Source organism: Castor canadensis, chromosome X (assembly GCF_047511655.1).
Source record: "Castor canadensis chromosome X, mCasCan1.hap1v2, whole genome shotgun sequence".
Classification (NCBI taxonomy): domain Eukaryota; kingdom Metazoa; phylum Chordata; class Mammalia; order Rodentia; family Castoridae; genus Castor; species Castor canadensis.
In genome coordinates, this window is record NC_133405.1 from 51,737,363 (window position 1) to 51,757,000 (window position 19,638).

Sequence of the window (19,638 nt, forward strand, 5' to 3'; positions counted from 1 at the left end):
CAGACTTTTTAAAACCAGTAGTTACTCTACTGTGTTGGGGACCAGGAACTAGAGAAAAGGTTAGTTTGAGAAGAATTAACTTAGAAGGTAACACACATGTACAGGAAATCAATGCATGTCAGCTCCCTGTATAGCTATCCTTATCTCAACTAGCAAAAACCCTTGGTCCTTCCTATTATTGCTCATACTCTCTCTTCAACAAAATTAGAGATAAGGGCAGAATAGTTTCTGCCGGGTAGCGAGGGGTAAGGGGGGGTGAGGGAGGGAGTGGTGGGGGGTAAGGGAGGGGATGGGGGGAAGGGGGGAGAAATGACCCAAACATTGTATGCACATATGAATAAAATAAAAATTACAAAAAAAGAAAGAATAACTAGAGGCCAGTCACCAGTGGCTCATGCCTGTAATCCTGGCTACTTAGGAGGCAGGTATCAGGAGGATACAGTTTGAAGCTAGCCCAGTCAAATAGTTCACGAGACCCTATCTCGAAAAAACCCATTGCAAATAAAGGGCTGGCAGGGTGACTCAAGCAGTAAGAGTGCTTGCCTTGAGGCCCTGAGTTCAAACCCCAGTGCTTCCCCCCCAAAAGAACCAGAGGTAATTCCTCCATTCTAATTGTGTCCTGCTGTCCCTTATTGAGCTTTTCTCAATCCTCCCTTTCCCCTGCCATTCCTAGTTGATAGTGACCACTATTCCATTCTGTTCCTCTATGAGATTGACTTCTTAGTTATGCAAATGAAAGAGAACATGTGGTATTTGTTTCTGTGACTGGTTTATTTCATGCAATATAGTGACCTTCAGTTCATCATATTGCTGAAAACAGCAAGATTCATATCAGATAGAGCAGATTTTGAATCAAAAACTGTAAAGAGATATATATTGGTAAAAGGATCAATTCAGCAAGAATATACAGCAATTGTAAATATATGTGCACTAAACACTGAAATATATAAAGTAAATATTATATCTAAAATGAAAGATAGATTTCAATACAGTAATAGTTGAGGGTTTCAACATCCCACTTTCCTTAATGGACAGGTCATCCAGACAGAAAATCAAGAAAGAAATACCTGAGTTAACCCATACTATAGAACAAATTAACCTAACAGACATTTACAAAAACTTTTCATTCAACAGCAGTAGAATACACATCATCTTATCAGCAAATGAAACATCCTCCAGGATAGATCATGTGTTAAGGCACAAATCAAGTCTCAATAAATTGACATCATCATGTATCTTCTCAGACCAGTGGAATAAAACTAAAATCAACAAGAAGAAGAATGGAAATTAATACAAATACATGGAATTTAAATAACATGTTCTTAATAACCAATGGGTAATTAAAGAAAGCAGAGAGATACTTTTACTTTGGCTAGAAGTGAGACACACAGAAATGTTGGGGGAAAAGATCAAGTGTTCTAATTTTGTGAATATATAGGTTCAAGAAAGAGTCAATAGCAGGTAAAAGTATTACACTTAATAAATAAGCAAAAAGCCTTGCCCAGTTGGATTTTCTAATCTGATTTTCCAATACTAATTCAATGTAAAAGTATTTTTATAATTAATATTTTTTATTTGGACATATTAATTATACAAAGTAAGGAGCTTCATTGTAATATTTCCATACATGCATATAATGTATTTTGATGATGCTCACTCTATTAGTTTTTAATTAGCATATATTAGTTGTACAGGGAGATTCATTGTGACATTTACACATGTGCTTATAATATGTCAATTAGATTCACCCTTCCATCTTTCTTCCACATCTCCCTCCCCCATTCTTAGAACAATTTCAACAGGTTTCATTGTTATATTTTCATACTCATATATAAAGTACATCGACCATATTCACCCTCTTTCACAGTCTCCATTTACCCTTTCCTTTCCCACTGGTACCCATGCCCAGACAGAATAAAAATACTAGAAATCAGAATATCTTAAAGGCAAATGTGCTTTGAAAAGGTTCCTGAAGAGACAATGGAGGAGTAGATATCAGGCTAAAAAGAAACCTTGCATTTATACTGGAACCTTTGATTTCTTAGGGATTTTGAATTGGTTAGTTCTCTTGTGCTTCCATATAAAGAAGGTAGGAATCTTGATATTAAGCAAGGAAAGATAGTTCCATTCAATCCTGCTCATCCTTTAGAAAGGGAAGGAGAGAGGGAGGAATGGTTGGATGGAAAGGTAAATAGGTGATAGATTAGATAAATAGATATATAGATGGAGCATGTGCATGGTTAAAAACGACATAGTGAAAAGTCAGTTTCTGTCTCAGGTTCTGTATCTCATTTCCCATACCAGAGGAAATTATTACCAGATTTTTATATACTTCCAGAGATATTCTGTGGATATTCAAATATATAATATAATACCAGCTAATACTTATTCGCATACATGTGCCAGATACTTTTTAAACTTTCTACGTATGTTATTTCATTTATTCATTAACAATTTATCTTCAATCTACTTGCTCAATTCTAAAGCAGTATGGCACTAGAAGATCTAATTGAGAGTAAAAATCTGATTTTTTTTTCTTTGCCTTTTCTTACTGAGTAAGGAAAAATCATTACACTGTTCTGGGCTTGTTTATGTATAAAATTGTGTACTGAACTATATCAGTGGTTTTATACTTACTCTTATAATCATTTTTCAAAAGTGGAAATATTTCCAGAAGGATGAAAATAAAAGAGGTCAAAGCTAAGCAGCTTGAGTTGAAGAAGTGTTGAAATAAGGAGTTTTGAGGACTTTTAAAAACAGCTGGACTAGAAATGTATTAGTTTCTTACAGCTGCTATGACAAACTTTGAGGCTTAAAACAACATGCATTGATTCTCTTATAGTAGTCCTGGAGGTCAGTCTAAAATCAGTTTTAGTAGGTTAAAAATCAAGGTGTTAGCTGTACCACACTCCCTCTGAGAGTTAATAAGGGAGCATACATTATCTATGTATTTAATTAGGTTATACTTGTTGTACAGGGGGGATTCATTGTGACAATTCCAAATAGGCTTACATTGTACAGTGGTTAGATAACCCCCACCATCTCTTCTCCTCAACCCCTTCCCACCCCACTTAAAGTAATTGCAAGAGATTTCATTGTTCTGTTTTGTATAGGTATATAAAATTCATCAACCATATTCCCTCACCTTAATCTCCTTCATTCACCGCCCCCACAAGTACCCCCAACACTATACCTATTTTACAGTCCTTTCTCTCATTGTTAATTTCTAAGTCAATGTTCAAAGGGATTTCTCAGTGTACCCCTGGTGTGAGTATACTTTACTTTGGTCAGCTCAACCCCTTCTGTTGTTCTCCCTTACCCCTTCCCTCTCACCCCCCATCTTTCTACAACTTTCAATACATATTCTTATATCCTCTACCTTCACATGTGTTCTGTATTATGATATTGTTGATGCTCTATCATTCCCTTTTACTTTCACTCCTTCCTCAAGTTCCACAATGTAGTTCCATTATTACAAACATGTTGAATAGTATTCTTCATTCCTGCAAAGGCAATGGCTTCTCCCTAGAGCTTCCTCTCTGTATCTCTGTCACTACTGGGGATTGATTGCTAGGCAATCACTTTACTACTTGAGTAATGCCTCTGGCCCTTTTTTACTTTTAGTTTTTTTTGTGGGTCTGGGGTTTGAACTTAGGGCTTCACAATTGCAAAGAAGATGCTCTATCCCCTGAGCCACTAACAAACAGTCTAGTTTGTTTTTTAGATGGAATCTCCCACTACCTTTACCAGGGTCAGAGTTGGACCCTGGATCCTCCTACCTCTACTTCCTGAGTAGCTGGCATTACAGGCATGCACCTACCGAGCCTCCCTTCTTTTCTCTTAACAAGGATATTTATTATTACATGTAGGTCCACCAGGATAATCTCCCCATCTCAGATTCTTATTCACATATTCTTTTTTATTATAAATTTTATTAGGATATATACAGTATACGGAGGAGGGAGGATTCAAAGTGACAATTCCAATCAGACTTATATTGTACATTATTTACATTTCCCCCACCGTCTCTCCTCCTCAGCTCCCTTATTCACATATTCAAAGTCACTTTTTCCATATAAGTAAACATTCAGGGTTTCCAGGGACTAGGTCACTGATATCTTTGGAGGCCATTATTCAGATTACCACAGTCTCACCTCTGACTCTCAAAAATTTATACAAATCCTACATGCAAAATATATTTATCTCATCCCAATGTTCCCCAAAGTAGCAACACATTATTAATCAGCTCATACCTAAAATCTCATCTATAAAAAAATCTCAATCAGGTACAAGAGAGGCTCTGGGTTTAATCCTGAGGGAAAATTTTTCACCAGTGGACCTGTGAAAAAAGTTACCTCTTACCTGATTATAATGATGGCAGAGGCATAGGATAATAGTTGCAGACATTCACAGTCCAAATGGGAGAAATTGAAATAGAAGTTACAAGCTCCAAACAATCTTGACATCCAACCAGGAAAACTCCATTACTTTTCAGTCAGTGAATATTCTTCTGCAGTTAGAGACTCTACCTTCTGTGACTGAGACTGTACGCCTTAGGTTCACTGCTCTGTCCTCAGTTATTTCTCCTTTTTTCTTGAAGGATACTGTATGTTTACAATGGAGTACTTCTATAAACTTGTTTCCTGCTTGAAGAATTTTGGGAGTCCAGCATCCCCATTATCTTACTTCATTCCATATCCCATCCTGTGCAAAAATAAACTCAAAATGGATCAAAGATTTTAGTGTAAGTCTTAGAACTTTGAAACTACTTGAGGAAAACATAGGGGAAAAACTTCAAAATATTGGCACAGAGCAGGATAAATGGACCAGTTCCCTTCAATGGCAGAATCCATTAAAATATTGGCATAGGCAAGAACAGTCCTGAGTAAGACTTCAATAGCTCAGTAAATCAAAGCAAGAATTTAAATACCAGATTATATCAAATTTAAAAGTTTTGTCCAGCAAAGTGAACTATTAACACAGGGAAGACATAGCTTATGAGGAAATTCTTCACAAGCCATTTATCTGACAGAAGACTAATATCTACAATATATAAAGAATTGAAAAACTTTAACATCAAAGACTAAGTAATTCAATCAATAAATAGGTACATGAACTGAACACAAGATAACTTGTCAAGAGATGAACAAATGGCCAAGAAATACATGAAAAATGCTCAAATTTTAGTCATCAGGGAAATGAAAATCAAAAAACCATTGAGATTCCACGTCTCCCAGGAAGGGTGGCTATTATCCAAAAAGCAAAAAATAACAAATATTGGCAAGAATGTAGGGGAAAATAAACCTTTATGTGTTTGTGGGCATGCAAATTATTATAGCTGCTATCAAAAAAAGTATGTAGGTCCCTTACAAAACTAAAAATAGAAGTACAATATGACCCAGCTATATCATTCTTGGGTATATACCCAAAGGAATCAAATTCAACATACAATAGCAATACCTGTATGTCCATGTTTATTGTGGCACTATTCACAATAGCCAAACTATGGAAATCAGCCTAGGCATTTCTCAGCTGATGAATGAATAATGAAAATATGGTATATATACACAATGGAGTCGTACTGAATCACCAAAGTCAACAAAATCATATTATTTGCAGGAAAATGGGTAGAACTATAGGTTATCATCTTAAGTGAAGTAATCCAGAGGCAGAAACACATATTATGCATGTTTTCCTTCATATGTGGAAGCTAGAAAACTAGACAACCTGAAAACAGTAGAGGGGAAAGGTAAAGGGATTGGGTTTGGAAGAGAAGAATATAAAATGGGGTAGTTGGGAAGGTGGATACTATAAAAACATGATATATTATGTATGGAAATTAACAGTGAAATCTAATATATATATAATTGACATACATTATAATGCAAAATGAAACATAACTCATGTACCTGTTAGTTCTCAGTTTCTTCCTGCCCCCACTCCTGGAATCCACTAATCTGCATTTCTAGGAGCTCCTCTGTGAGCCATGTTCCTTGTCACCTCATGGTGCCTTAGCCCTGGGATGAACCTATCAAGGGGTAGGAGCAGAGTAAAGTGTGGTAGCTGACCACTGTCTTACCTTGTACTGGGGTGGCAATTGCCTGCCCAATGCAAGGACTTTGGTAGCAGAATAAGTAGTTAAGGGAGAAGTTTTTGAGGGTAAGTCTTTCTGGAAGTGTGAGAAGATCCTTTTTGCATGCATCCTCACTTTAAGACCTCAAATTTCAGGGATAGAGAGCTTTGGTGACTGGAGTATACGTATTGCCAATTTCCTCAGGTCAACTTGAGGCTTAAACACTCATTAGGAAGACTTTAAAGTTCTCAGCTCCAGAATTCTCCATTGGCCTGGAACTCTGGGCCTTCAGGACTAATTAAGAGATCACTTTAAATGCTTGCCCAAAATTAGTCAGATCCTGGGAGGAAACATCCCAACAAAATAAATATATTTATGAGCTGCCTTCCCTTCCTAATGCATGTCCTATCACCACACTTCTATGTAGAGCACAGACAAGGGCATAATCTGTATGAGACAGATTACACTGAAAATGAGAGAAACAGGTGCATGATCTGTAACGAAATTGGTCCATTTAATTTTCAAAGCAACCCCACAAGGTTGGTTGTATTATATCCCACTTTTTCAGAGAGGATCAATTAGGCATAGGGCAAGGTTAAGTTGTACTAGATCATACAGGTAGTGAGTGTCAGAACCCAGAATGAAGCAGAGGTAGTCTATTACCAGAGCCTAACCACCTTGCTGACACACAACACAGGTGGTAAGTTTTGGGGCACAAAAAGTTCCAATGATGTTGGGAGTATTGGGAGCTGACTTTTTTGAAAAAAGTTCTTTTTCTTGATGCTGAACACCACCACCATCCCATTAGTTAGTGGACAGCATGGAGCTATGCAAAAAAATGTATTAAAAAGAGAATTAGTTTGCTAAGGCTATGTGAGAGTCAGAATCAATGTAGAGTCACTGGAGTCAAACCTAACACAAAATAAAGCTAAGAGGTTATCAAGGAAGAGTTATCATGTATAGTTGTCTGGTAGTAACTATCACAAAAGGTTACCAGAGTCATAACCTTGCACAAAGGCCAACACAACTTACACAAGAAAAAGTTCTGCAAAGGAGATCTGCAGATGTTCAAACTTGGACTGGCATCACCATTATTATTAATCGTTGTGGCCAAGAATTATTGTTTCATATCATATGGCATCATCCTCATTTTTGTCTTTAAAAACGTCCCCTTGCTGTAACCTCTTTGAATATGCTTATAGTTTAATGGTGTCATACGCATTCCTGTTTGTAATGCTCTACTAATCCCAAATAAATATTATTCTTTGGACAATCTCTCTCTGATTGTTACTGAGGTGACAACCTCTTTAATAAAGTATACAATCTGAGTGGCTTACACAAACAATAGTAATTGATCTTTCCACAGTTCTGGGGGTTAGATATCTGAAATCAAAGTGTCATCAGGGTTGTTTCCTTCTGAAAGTTGTGAGAGAAGTAGTATCCATTAAAATGGTATCTAAGGACCATTTTTTTGACTTATCCCTCCCTATGTCTGCCTTCTCCCTAGTCTCTTCACATCATCCACACTTTATGCGTGTCTCTGTAAAACTTCCCCTTTGATAAGGACACTAGTTTTATTTGATATGGGCTCATACCACATTTCCTCATCCTAACTATACCCGCAACAACTCTGTTTTTCAAGTAATATGAAATTCTAAGGTGCTGGAGGTCAGAACTTCAATTTATGAATGTGGGGGCACAATTCGACACATAAGAAAGGACCTCACTTCATGGTCCTCATCATTACTTCTCTTCCAACTCACAATGGACTACATACATAAGGATGCAGCCTCTCTTCAGAGGTTGGTGTCACACACAAATACACTGTAGCAGAAATTTGAGGAAAGAAAAACCTATTTTCAGAGCATACGTGCCACAAAGAAGAAAACTGGGAGACATTTCAGCTTAAAATATCGGACTGAAGGTTTGCTAAATAGAGCATGAGGCCTTGAATTTAGACACCAGTATGGCAAAAACAAAAAACAAAAAACAAAAAAAAAAGAGAGAGGAGATGAACCAATTAGGGTTAGGAGATGAACCAATTTGGGTTATAATACATATATACATTATATGGAAATGTCATAAGGAAACTCTTTGTGTAGCTATCTTAAACAAAAATGTCATTTTATTCTTTTACAAAATTAGAGAACAGGAAGATTGAACAGGTCCTGTCTAGGGGAGCTGGTACTAGTGGAAGGGGGGAGGAGGTAGGGAAAGTGAATGGGATGGTAAATATAGTGCAAATACTGTGTACACATGTATATAAATGGAAAAATGGTACCTGTTGAAACTATTCCAGGAATGGGGAGAGGAAGAAATAAAGGAGAATGATGGAGCGGGTGAATTCAAGTACTATATATTTGATATATTATAAGAACTTTTGTAAATGTCACAATGTATCCCCACCCGGCACAATAATACAAAAAAGGTAGCATGATTATTTAAAAAAAGAGAGAGACAAGATGATAACCATCTGCAAGCCAAGGAGAAAAGACTGAAAAAAAAAAACCTATCAACACCTTGATCTTAAACTTCTGGCATCTGGAACCATGAACAAATATGCTTCTGTCATTTAAGCTATCTAGTCTGTGGCATTTTATGTCAGCCCAAACAAACTAATACTCTACTAAGTATAGTCCTCTGTACTGGTCTGGATGATAGTGAAGATTTTGTTTGTGCACCAAGTAATTGCTAGTCGTCAATTGCCAGGCAGATTGTTGGCAATAAGATTGTCCTGCAGATCTCATGTTCACTGATAACATCCCTCTTGGGACAAGCCAGACCTGGTATAACTGGCTACTGGTCATTTTCAGGGCATGCCTTTATCACTTCACTCCTCAACCCCTACAAGTGGGCCCACCTACTATTGCATCATCTATCTTTGATGAAGTTTAGGGCACTAAGAACACCCAGAAGCTGCTTCTACTCACCTTTATTTTTTTCTGGTGAGGGTGGGAGACAGTGCCTAACTTTTCAAGATGTATGTTTGAAGTTTCTTCCCTTAGGTATGACCACTGAGAGGGTGAATGGTTCACATACAACTACAGGCTTTTTCCAGCACAGACACTGTAGGAAGGTAGAATCAAAATAGACAGTGCCTGGAGTGGAATTCTGTGATCATTAAGGAAATAATGCTATTAGAGCCTTTTGAGAAGCCAAATAAGGTCAATGGAATCATATTTAGGAAGATAAGTAGCTATGCATGAAGGCTGAGGGAAGGGACTATAGACAGGGATCCCAGCAGTAAGGAGTTTGGAGACAAGTTCAGGGATGAAGGGTTGGGAGGAGAAAGTCATAACCAGAAGCCAGAGATATTCTAAGGAAAGGCAAACGAATTAGCTGGAGATGGCAGATGGCAAAGGGTGTAACCTTGGCTACTCCCTCTGGAGTTCCTGTTATTGTTTCTGGGACTCCCTCTCAACAAAGGTTCTTAGGATCTGATGGGGCATAGGGGTTCAACCACTCACCTCAACCAACAACACTTGTAGAGGTGAACCTCAGTGGAGGTATCCATAAACATTACACCTTTGTACATGATGGGCAGGATGGGAAGTGGCGTATGGGAAATAATGGCTCTTCTCAAAGCTAAGCTCACATGAGTTGCACAATCCCAGCCTCCTTCCCACTCTCCCAGGCAGAGTGTGCCTGGGCTTGGGGAAATGAACATAGCAGCTGTGACTGGACCGTTTTTTTTGCTATTGCTTCCTTCTGTCCTAAACAGCCCTTCCATCCCATATTCCACACCATTCCACAATCTGTCTGCATCTTGGAACAGGCATCTATGGTGGTTTTTGTCCCTCACAGATCACTGATAAGCATGGAGCCCAGGTACTGTGAGAGAAAGAACTAATGAGGTTTTGTAAAACTCTGCTTTGCCACCCTGGAGTGGCTGATCAATTCAGGACCATCCTGTTGTCAGTGTTCTCTAGCCAAAATTCCACAAGGAACATACCTGTAACCAAACAAAGTTGAGTTTTTTATTCATTGCAGTGATGGAGAATGTAAGTGGTGGAGACTCATGGGATGTCTCAATAAAATTGTGTTAGACATGACCTGTTTTAGGATTTGGGGTTATGTTAAGTGATGTTTGGAGGGTTCAAGAAATTGGAAATTTTCTATGAATGGGGTACTTTTAGGAAGTGGGACTAATTCTAAAAAAAATGAATAGAAATGACAACACAACTTTAGATACTGGATCATAAAAGACATAGTGACTTCTATTTCTCTTCTCCCCTCTCCCCTTGTTTTGGGGAAAACTAGCCACCATGATGTGTTGACACTCAAGCAGCCTTTAGAGAGGCCCTCGCAGCAAAGAGTCATTAAGTCTGAGCAGTGTTTCTATTAACTAACAACAATTTAATGATATTTTGATCCCCCAAATAGTCAGAGAAAGCTTCAACTGAAAGGTTTAGTTGTACCTCTATGAACTAAACAGGCACCTATAACAGCAATCATCTCGATTTTCTAAAATTAATTGGAAGTTTTCATATTCTGGCAGAAACACCAATGGCTCACTTTTTATATAGAATTCAACATAAAGCAAGTGGAAATGTTAGCAGTATTAATATTAATCTCTTCAATTACTACTTCTCCATTCTTTCATTTCTAATTAAATACGTATTATATTTATTCACCATATCTCCTTTATCATCCCTTCATTTTTGATGTGGTCCATTATTTTGACTTTCCACACTCCATTCTGTGTATTTTCTTCAGAACTATGTTCCATTTTTCTAATTCTTCTTTTGGATGGTGAACTTAACTTTCATCCTTGAATCACTGTATCAAACATCCAGGATTGATCTGATAATACTCCCAGTAGAAGACCAGGAAAATGAGGTATTAGAGATGATTTTTTTCAGATGACTCAACATTCAAGAGGCAGACTACCATAAAAATTTAAAAAAGAAGAGACTTACAAAGATCCAGCACTTTTCACTGTGGATCTTCCCAAACTTTTATATCCCAAGAAATGAAACCACAGTGAGGTCAATAAATATTTTTGTAATTGTGCTATATATTTTTTTTAGATTATAGAAGCAGTGATTTTTGCTTCATTAGTCATGATATTTTCCAGATTTGTTGTGGCATTTAGAATATTCTTGTTCCCAATTTCATAATGAAATAATCAAACTAATTTCTTTAAAAGAAGAGAAAGATGCCAGTATATTTTCCCAGAAAGGCATGGTAAACTTGCCTGAACATGGTGGCTTTATCATTTGGCCCTCATTTCAGTAGGGGCAAGATAAAGACGTGACATTGAGTGATGTTCATGTGAACCCTGATTAAGATAGAGTGACTAGTCGATATGGATGGAAGGTGTCACACAGCAGAATAGGTAGCCCTGATATTCTTCTCCTTTTTCAAACTTGGAAGAATGAGGAATATAAGGACCACATTAGTGGTGGAGAAGCCCTTTTTAAGTCCATGGCATTAATTGGACAAATGTGCTGAAGACTTCTGTCTCTCTACTTTCCTACATCACTCTCTATGCAAACTTATTTTACCACAGAAGAGACCAACAGCATTATCAAAACCATGTCCATGCTAATAAGTAAGAGACCAAATTCCTCCAACAGATGTATGAGAACTAGCAGGATGAAAATTCAGCAAGCTGGTGTGAGATCACAATCTGGCAAAGTTTAGAATGTACAGGTATGGTGAGTCAGAAAAAGTTGTATTGGTCTCATGTAGAGATGCTAGATACTTTGATGGGAGTAGAGGGAATTGATAATATGTTATTTATATTACCAGGAGGTAACATCCTTGATCATCTTAAGGACAGGTTCAGGAGAAGTGATAATGAGAGAATAGGATGACATCAGGAAGGATAGGGAAAGTTGTGTACAGGTAAAAGAGAAAACTACTGGCAAAAATGAAGCAATACCTCTTGGAATATCTATGTTTGTCTCAAACTAACCAAATTTGTTTCCATTTTCTGGAGTCCTTGTGGGAAGATCAGACAGAGTTTGCACTAGGTAGTATTACCTGGAACCTTATCAAAAGGAAGATCACCTTGAACATCTGAAGATGATTATTTGAAAGAGAGTTTTTGAATAGAGAAGAATGTGATCTAATAAATACATTTCTAGGGGAAAATGTTGAAATAATTTCACTAGTCCACTATTTAGAACTCTTGTAAGATTCAACAGGTGGTTAGGAAAGGACATTGATTGGGTGTGCCCTCCAAACTTCATTAATTCTATGTTGTTCCTCTTATCTTTCATCTATTCTTTTCACATTTGGATCTCTTGGAGATGAAATACAATGAGGTGCAGCTATTAAACTGAGTCCACAGTCATTGCAGTATCCTTTTCACTCCAATGATGCTACAGAAGATGGCAAAGAGAGAGCCCTTGAATGTCCACTCTCTTGGGGTCATAGGAATGGGCTTAGGAAAAAAAAAGGAACTCCTGAAACATCAGTCTTTATGTGGAAGTACTAACAAACTTGGTCCAATTCCAAACCTTAATACAACTGGTACACAAATAAAGGCTTTTTTGACAAGCAACCATGAACTACTCAGTTGCACAATTAACTAGAAATAACTACAATTGAATTTTGTGGTAGAGCAGGGATCTGAGCTAAAATTGTTGGTTCAGAGAGGAACAAATGTTCCAGATCAAGGGATCTGATGAAAAGATACATTATGGGCCTTGGGCTCAAAGACCTGTACTAGACAGTTCTGAATAGGATGTGAAAAAATGTAAAAATGAAAACAATTTTATTTGTACATTTCTCCCGTATTCTAAAGGGGAGAAAATATTAGAAAATAAAGGGGAGCCTTACAAAATTAAGGCTCCCTGATGTGTTAAGCAATGGGATAAGTGTGAAGAATTAGAAGCACATGAAGATAAATGGCTCCACAGGGGAAAGAGCTTATGAGGGAAGGAGACTGTTCAGGAAGGGCAGATGATGTCCATCCATCTTGTGTGCGTAAATGAAGGAGGGCAAGATTGTCGAATAAAGACAGTTGAAATTTCACTAGGAAATGTACCATTGAACCATTCCCTTTTGTTCCTATGGAGACATTGATTAATGTGCACTGAAGGTTTTTCTCATTTATCATTGGTTTGGATATGGAGAAAGAATTTTAGCATCTGCTATTCAAATTGAGGAAAGAGCAACAATGTTTTGAAGTGCCACAATTAATAAAATTCTTCCTCAATAAGCTAGCTACAATCAAATCATTGCAAATTATTTAGTAGAGGCTGAGGAGCTAAGCATTGCCATTTCTTTCAGAGAAATGAAATAGTTCTGAAGAAGAGAGACAAGATTCAAATTTGCCACAAACACATATGCAACATGTTCCTCAGTCCTCTTCAGAGGGATTTAGCTATTAAAAACTTTGGAAGGATTTTGGCAGGTGTCTGGTACTTCCAAATCCAGCTTTGTTCTTGCCACTCTGTCCAAGACAGAGCCTGTTTGTCTCAAGCCCACCAGTCCTGAAATGCTCAACTAAGGTCTCTTTTCAGTCACAAAGAAGAAAATATCAGAGAATCTCTAGAATGTTCTGTTCTTATTTGGCCGTTTAATCATTAAAATGAAATCTACCAACCTCCTCCCAGCTTGATGCTCCCAGAATAAAAGAGTAATCTGTTACAAAATGAGGTGCAAAGATGATTACAGGGATAAGTATAGTAAAATGAGGATGTGAAGAAAACTGAGATTGATGTTGAACCTCAAGTAGGAATCCTGTCTCTTCCAGGTAATGGTAAATAAAGAAGTGATTTCTCCTAAGATTGCTTTCCTTAGCCAGGTGCTGGAGACTCATGCCTATAATCCTAGCTACTCAGGAGGCAGAGATCAAGAGGATCCCGATTCAAAGCCAGCCCAGGCAAATAGTTCTCAAGACTCTGTCTCCAAAAAAAAAAAAAAAAATCACAAAATAGGACTCAGGGCTCAAGGTGAAGGCCCTCAATTCAAACCCCAGTCCTCCCCCCACAAAAAAGATTGCTTTTATATAGACCCGAACACAGTGATAGTGGGAGACTTTAATACCCCCCATCACCAATAGATAGGTCATCCAAACAAAGCAAAAAACCAAAAAAATCAATAAAGAAATCCTAGAACTAAATCACACCATAGATCAAATGGACCTAGTTGATGTCTACAGAATATTTCATCCAACTTCTGCACAATAAACATTCTTCTTAGCAGCCCATGGAACCTTTTCCAAAATTGATCATATCTTAGGGCACAAAGCAAGCCTCAGCAAATATAAGAAAATAGAAATAATCCCATGCATTCTGTCTGACCACAATGCATTAAAACTAGAAATAAACAACAAAAAGAGTTGTAAAAAACACACAAACAATTGGAAGCTGAACAACACATTACTCAATGATGAATGGGTCACTAATGAAATAAAAGAAGAAATTAAAAGGTTCTTGGAAGTTAATGAAAATGAAAACATGACCTACTGGAACCTATGGGACACAGCAAAGGCAGTCCTAAGAGGAAAGTTTATAGCCATGAGTGCATATATCAAAAGGACAGAAAGATCTCAAATCAATGACCTAACACTACAGCTGAAACTCCTAGAAAAACAAGAACAAACGAACCCCAAAACAAGCAGAAGGAAAGAAATGATTAAAATAAGGACTGAAATCAATGAAATAGAAACAACAACAACAAAAAAACCATACAAAGAATCAATCTAACAAAAAGCTGGTTCTTTGAAAAAATAAATAAGATTGACAGACCCCAGGCAAACCTAACTAAAATGAGAAAAAATCTAAATCAGTAAAATCAGAAATTCAAATGGAGAGATAACAACAAACACCACGGAAATCCAGGAAATCATCAGAGACAATTTTGAGAGCCTATACTCCAATAAATTTGAAAATCTCGAAGAAATGGACAGATTTCTAGAAACTTACAACCACCCAAAACTGAACCAAGAGGATATTAACCACCTGAATAGATCTACAACACAAAAAGAAATTGAAGCTGCCATCAAGAGCCTCCCAAAAAAGAAAAGTCCAGGACCTGATGGATTCACTGCTGAATTCTATCAGACATTTAAAGAAGAAATAATACCAACCCTCCTTAAACCATTCCATGAAATAGAACGGGAAGGAACACTGCCTAACTAATTTTAGGAAGCCAATATTACCCTCATCCCAAAACCAGACAGGACACCTTCAAAAAGGAGAACTACAGGCCAATTTCCCTAATGAACATCAATGCAAAAGTCCTCAATAAAATAATGGCAAACTGACTCCAACAACACATCAGAAAGATCATACACCACGATGAAGGTGGCTTCATCCCAGGGATGCAGGGGTGGTTCAACATATGCAAATCTATAAATGTAATATAGCACTTCAATAGAAACAAAGACAAAAACCACTTGATCATCTCAATAGATGCAGAAAAAGCCTTTGACAAGATCCAACACCACTTCATGATCAAAGCTCTAAGAAAACTAGGAATAGAAGGAATGTACCTCAACATTGTGAAGACTATATATGACAAACCTACAGCCAACATCACACTTAAGGTTAAAAACTGAAACCATTTCCCCTAAAATCAGGAACAAGACAAGGATGCCCACTGTCCCCTGTCCTATTCAACATAGTACTGGAATTTCTAGCCAGAGCAATTAGGCAAGAAGAAGAAATAAAAGGAATACAAGATTCCAAGATGGCGGCTAGAGGGAGGAAGCAGAAAGCGAGCATCCTATAGTGAAATCTTGGAGAGATGCTGGAGACACACTTTGCAGGCAAAATCACTGAGAACAGGCAAAACTTTGACTCCTCCACACCTCCAGCCGGTGAAGAGAATCTCCACTTCACGTTAAATGGAGAAACAAGAAGGGCCTCAGGGCCGCCACTCACCGGTGCCCAGATGGCTTGGGAAGACGCGGACCAGGTGAGCTTTGCGGTACCGCGGTACTCCCACAGACAAGCCTGGGCCAGAGCAGCATAGCCCCCTGTACAGACTGACCTCCACCCGGGGAAAAAAAGAGAAACTGAGTAATAAATAATAAGAACAAATAAGACACGGGAAAGAGGGTGGGGCGCACTGAGTGCTGAAGATTGGGGGAAGGGAATCCTTCCTGGGACTGTAAATAAACAAGCCAGACGGGCCAGAGAGCCTCTGGCGGGAGTGGGGGTGCGCACCCAGCAACCAGGAGTGGGAAAGCTTGTGAGAGTGGCAGAGGGAGGAAAACTCCACAGGAGAGGGGGAAAGACCCACTTCCTACGTGAGGTGTAAACAAACATGGTGGCCGGCAGGAGCAGCAGCAGCAGCACCCAGTAATCAGGAGCAGGAAAGCTTGTGAAAGTGGAGGTGGGAGGAAAACTGCATAGGAGAGGAGGGAAGACCCACCTCCCACATGAACTGTAAATAAACACGCAGGCCTGACAACGTGGGTGCAGTGTCACCTTTCCCAGTGCTTGGAAAGAGGAAACCTTGTAGCAGATGCTCACACACAGGAGAAATCTGAGCAAACAAAGCCTGCAGGGCCAGGTGAGTGCTAAGTTCACCCCAGAGATCTGCATAAATAACGCCTCCAGCAACAGCAGGCTGACAGCAGCAGGCAGGCAAGACACAGTTGCAGATACCATTCTCAGAACTGTCTCCAGACTCTTTTTTTTTTCTCCCTACCTTTGATGAGAGAACAACCGAATTACACCTGCAAGCTGAAAAACTCACTGAAACTGTATTGCATTTGAACTTGGGACACTTGGTGGGGTTTGTTTTGTGCATGTGTGTGTACTTTTGTTCTACTTTATGTGTCCCCTTTGATGAGACAACTACAGAACAACATCTGAGGCACCATCTCCAGGATAGGAGACTGAGACTTCACTGCATTTGAAATTGGAGGTTTTTTGATTTTTTGGTTTTTTAAAAATTTTCTATTTTTTCATTTAATTGTAATACATTTTTATAAATAGATTTTTCTTTCATTTACTTATTTTTTATTTTTATTCTTACCTTTATTTTTTTTATTTTTGATTTTCAATCCTCTCTCTGTCTCTCTAATGTCTGTTCAGCTTACTGTCGATTAGTAAGAAGAGTGTGGGGTGAGATCTTCCGGGCACTGAATGAAAATAATTTCAACCCCAGGATACTCTACCCAGCAAAACTATCATTCAAAATACATGGAGCAATAAAAGTCTTCCATGATAAGCAGAAACTAAAACAATATGTGACCACAAAGCCACCACTACAAAGGATTCTTCAAGGGATTCTGCACACAGAAAGTGAAACCCAACTTAACCATGAAAAGACAGGCAGCACCAAACCACAGAATAAGAAAAAGCAAGACAGTAGAGAGTAACCTCAACTTAGATACACACAATCAAACCTTCAAACAACTAAGACAACTAAATGACAGGAATCACCACATACCTATCAGTACTAACACTTAATGTTAACGGACTTAATTCACCCATCAAAAGGCACCGCTTGACGAAATGGATTAAAAAGGAAGATCCAACAATTTGTTGCTTACAGGAGACCCATCTCACTGACAGAAATAAGCATAGGCTGAGGAGGAAAGGCTGGAAGAAGATTTACCAAGCCAATGGCCCCCGAAAACAGGCAGGAGTAGCAATACTTATCTCTGACAAAGTAGACTTCAAACCTACATTGATCAAACGAGATAAAGAAGGACATTCCATACTAATAAAAGGGGAAATAGACCAAAAGGAAATAATAATTATCAACCTCTATGCACCCAATGTCAACACACCCAATTTCAACAAACATACCCTGAAAGACCTAAAAGCATATATAAACGCCAACACAGTGGTTGTGGGAGACTTTAACACCCCATTATCATCAATAGATAGGTCATCCAAACAAAAAATCAATAAAGAAATCCAAGATCTAAAATATGCAGTAGATCAAATGGACCTAGTTGATGTCTACAGAACATTTCATCCAACTTCTACACAATATACATTCTTCTCAGCAGCCCGTGGAACCTCCTCCAAAATAGATCATATCCTAGGGCACAAAGCAAGTCTTAGCAAATATAAGAAAATAGAAATTATACCGTGCATACTATCTGATCACAATGCAGTAAAAGTAAAACTCAACAAAAAAAGTAAAGACAAAAAATATGCAAACAGCTGGAAATTAAATAGCTCATTACTTAATGAAGAATGGATCATCAGTGAAATAAAAGAGGAAATTAAAAAGTTTCTGGAAGTCAATGAAAATGAAAACACAACCTACCGGAACCTATGGGACACAGCTAAGGCAGTCCTGAGAGGAAAGTTTATAGCCATGAGTGCACATATTAAAAAGACTGAAAGATCCCAAATCAATGACCTAATGATACATCTCAAACTCCTAGAAAAACAAGAACAAGCAAATCCCAAAACAAATAGAAGGAGAGAAATAATAAAAATAAGAGCTGAAATCAAAAAACTACACACCAAAAAAAACATACAAAGAATTAATGAAACAAAAAGTGGGTTCTTTGAAAAAATAAACAAGATTGATATGCCCCTGGCAAATCTGACTAAAATGAGGAGAGAAAAAATCCAAATTAGTAGAATCAGGAATGCAAAAAAGGGAAGATAACAACAAACACCATGGAAGTCCAGGAAACCATCAGAGACTACTTGGAGAACCTATATTCAAATAAATTTGAAAATCTTAAAGAAATGGACAGATTTCTAGATACATATGACCATCCAAAACTGAACCAAGAGGAAATTAATCACTTGAATACACCTCTAACACAAAATGAAATTGAAGCAGCAATCAAGAGTCTCCCCAAAAAGAAAAGTCCAGGACCTGATGGATTCTCTGCTGAATTCTATCAGACCTTTAAAGAAGAACTGATACCAACCCTCCTTAAACTGTTCCACGAAATAGAAAGGGAAGGAAAACTGCCAAACACATTTTATGAAGCCAGTATTACACTTATCCCAAATCCAGGCAAAGACACCTCCAAAAAGGAGAACTATAGGCCAATCTCCTTAATGAACATTGATGCAAAATCCTCAACAAAATAATGGCAAACCGAATTCAACAACACATCAAAAAGATTATTCACCATGACCAAGTGGGCTTCATCCCAGGGATGCAGGGGTGGTTCAACATACGAAAATCAATAAACGTAATAAACCACATTAACAGAAGCAAAGACAAAAAACACTTGATCATCTCAATAGATGCAGAAAAAGCCTGTGATAAGATCCAACACCATTTCATGACAAAAGCTCTAAGGAAACTAGGAATAGAAGGAAAGTACCTCAACATTATAAAAGCTATATATGACAAACCTACAGCCAGCATTATACTTAACGGAGAAAAACTGAAACCATTCCCTCTAAAATCAGGAACCAGACAAGGATGCCCACTGTCTCCACTCCTATTCAACATAGTACTGGAATTCCTAGCCAGAGCAATTAGGCAAGAAGAAGGAATAAAAGGAATACAAATATGTAAAGAAACTGTCAAAATATCCCTATTTGCAGACAACATGATCCTATACCTTAAAGACCCAAAAAACTCTACTCAGAAGCTTCTAGACATCATCAATAGCTATAGCAAGGTAGCAGGATATAAAATCAACATAGAAAAATCATTAGCATTTC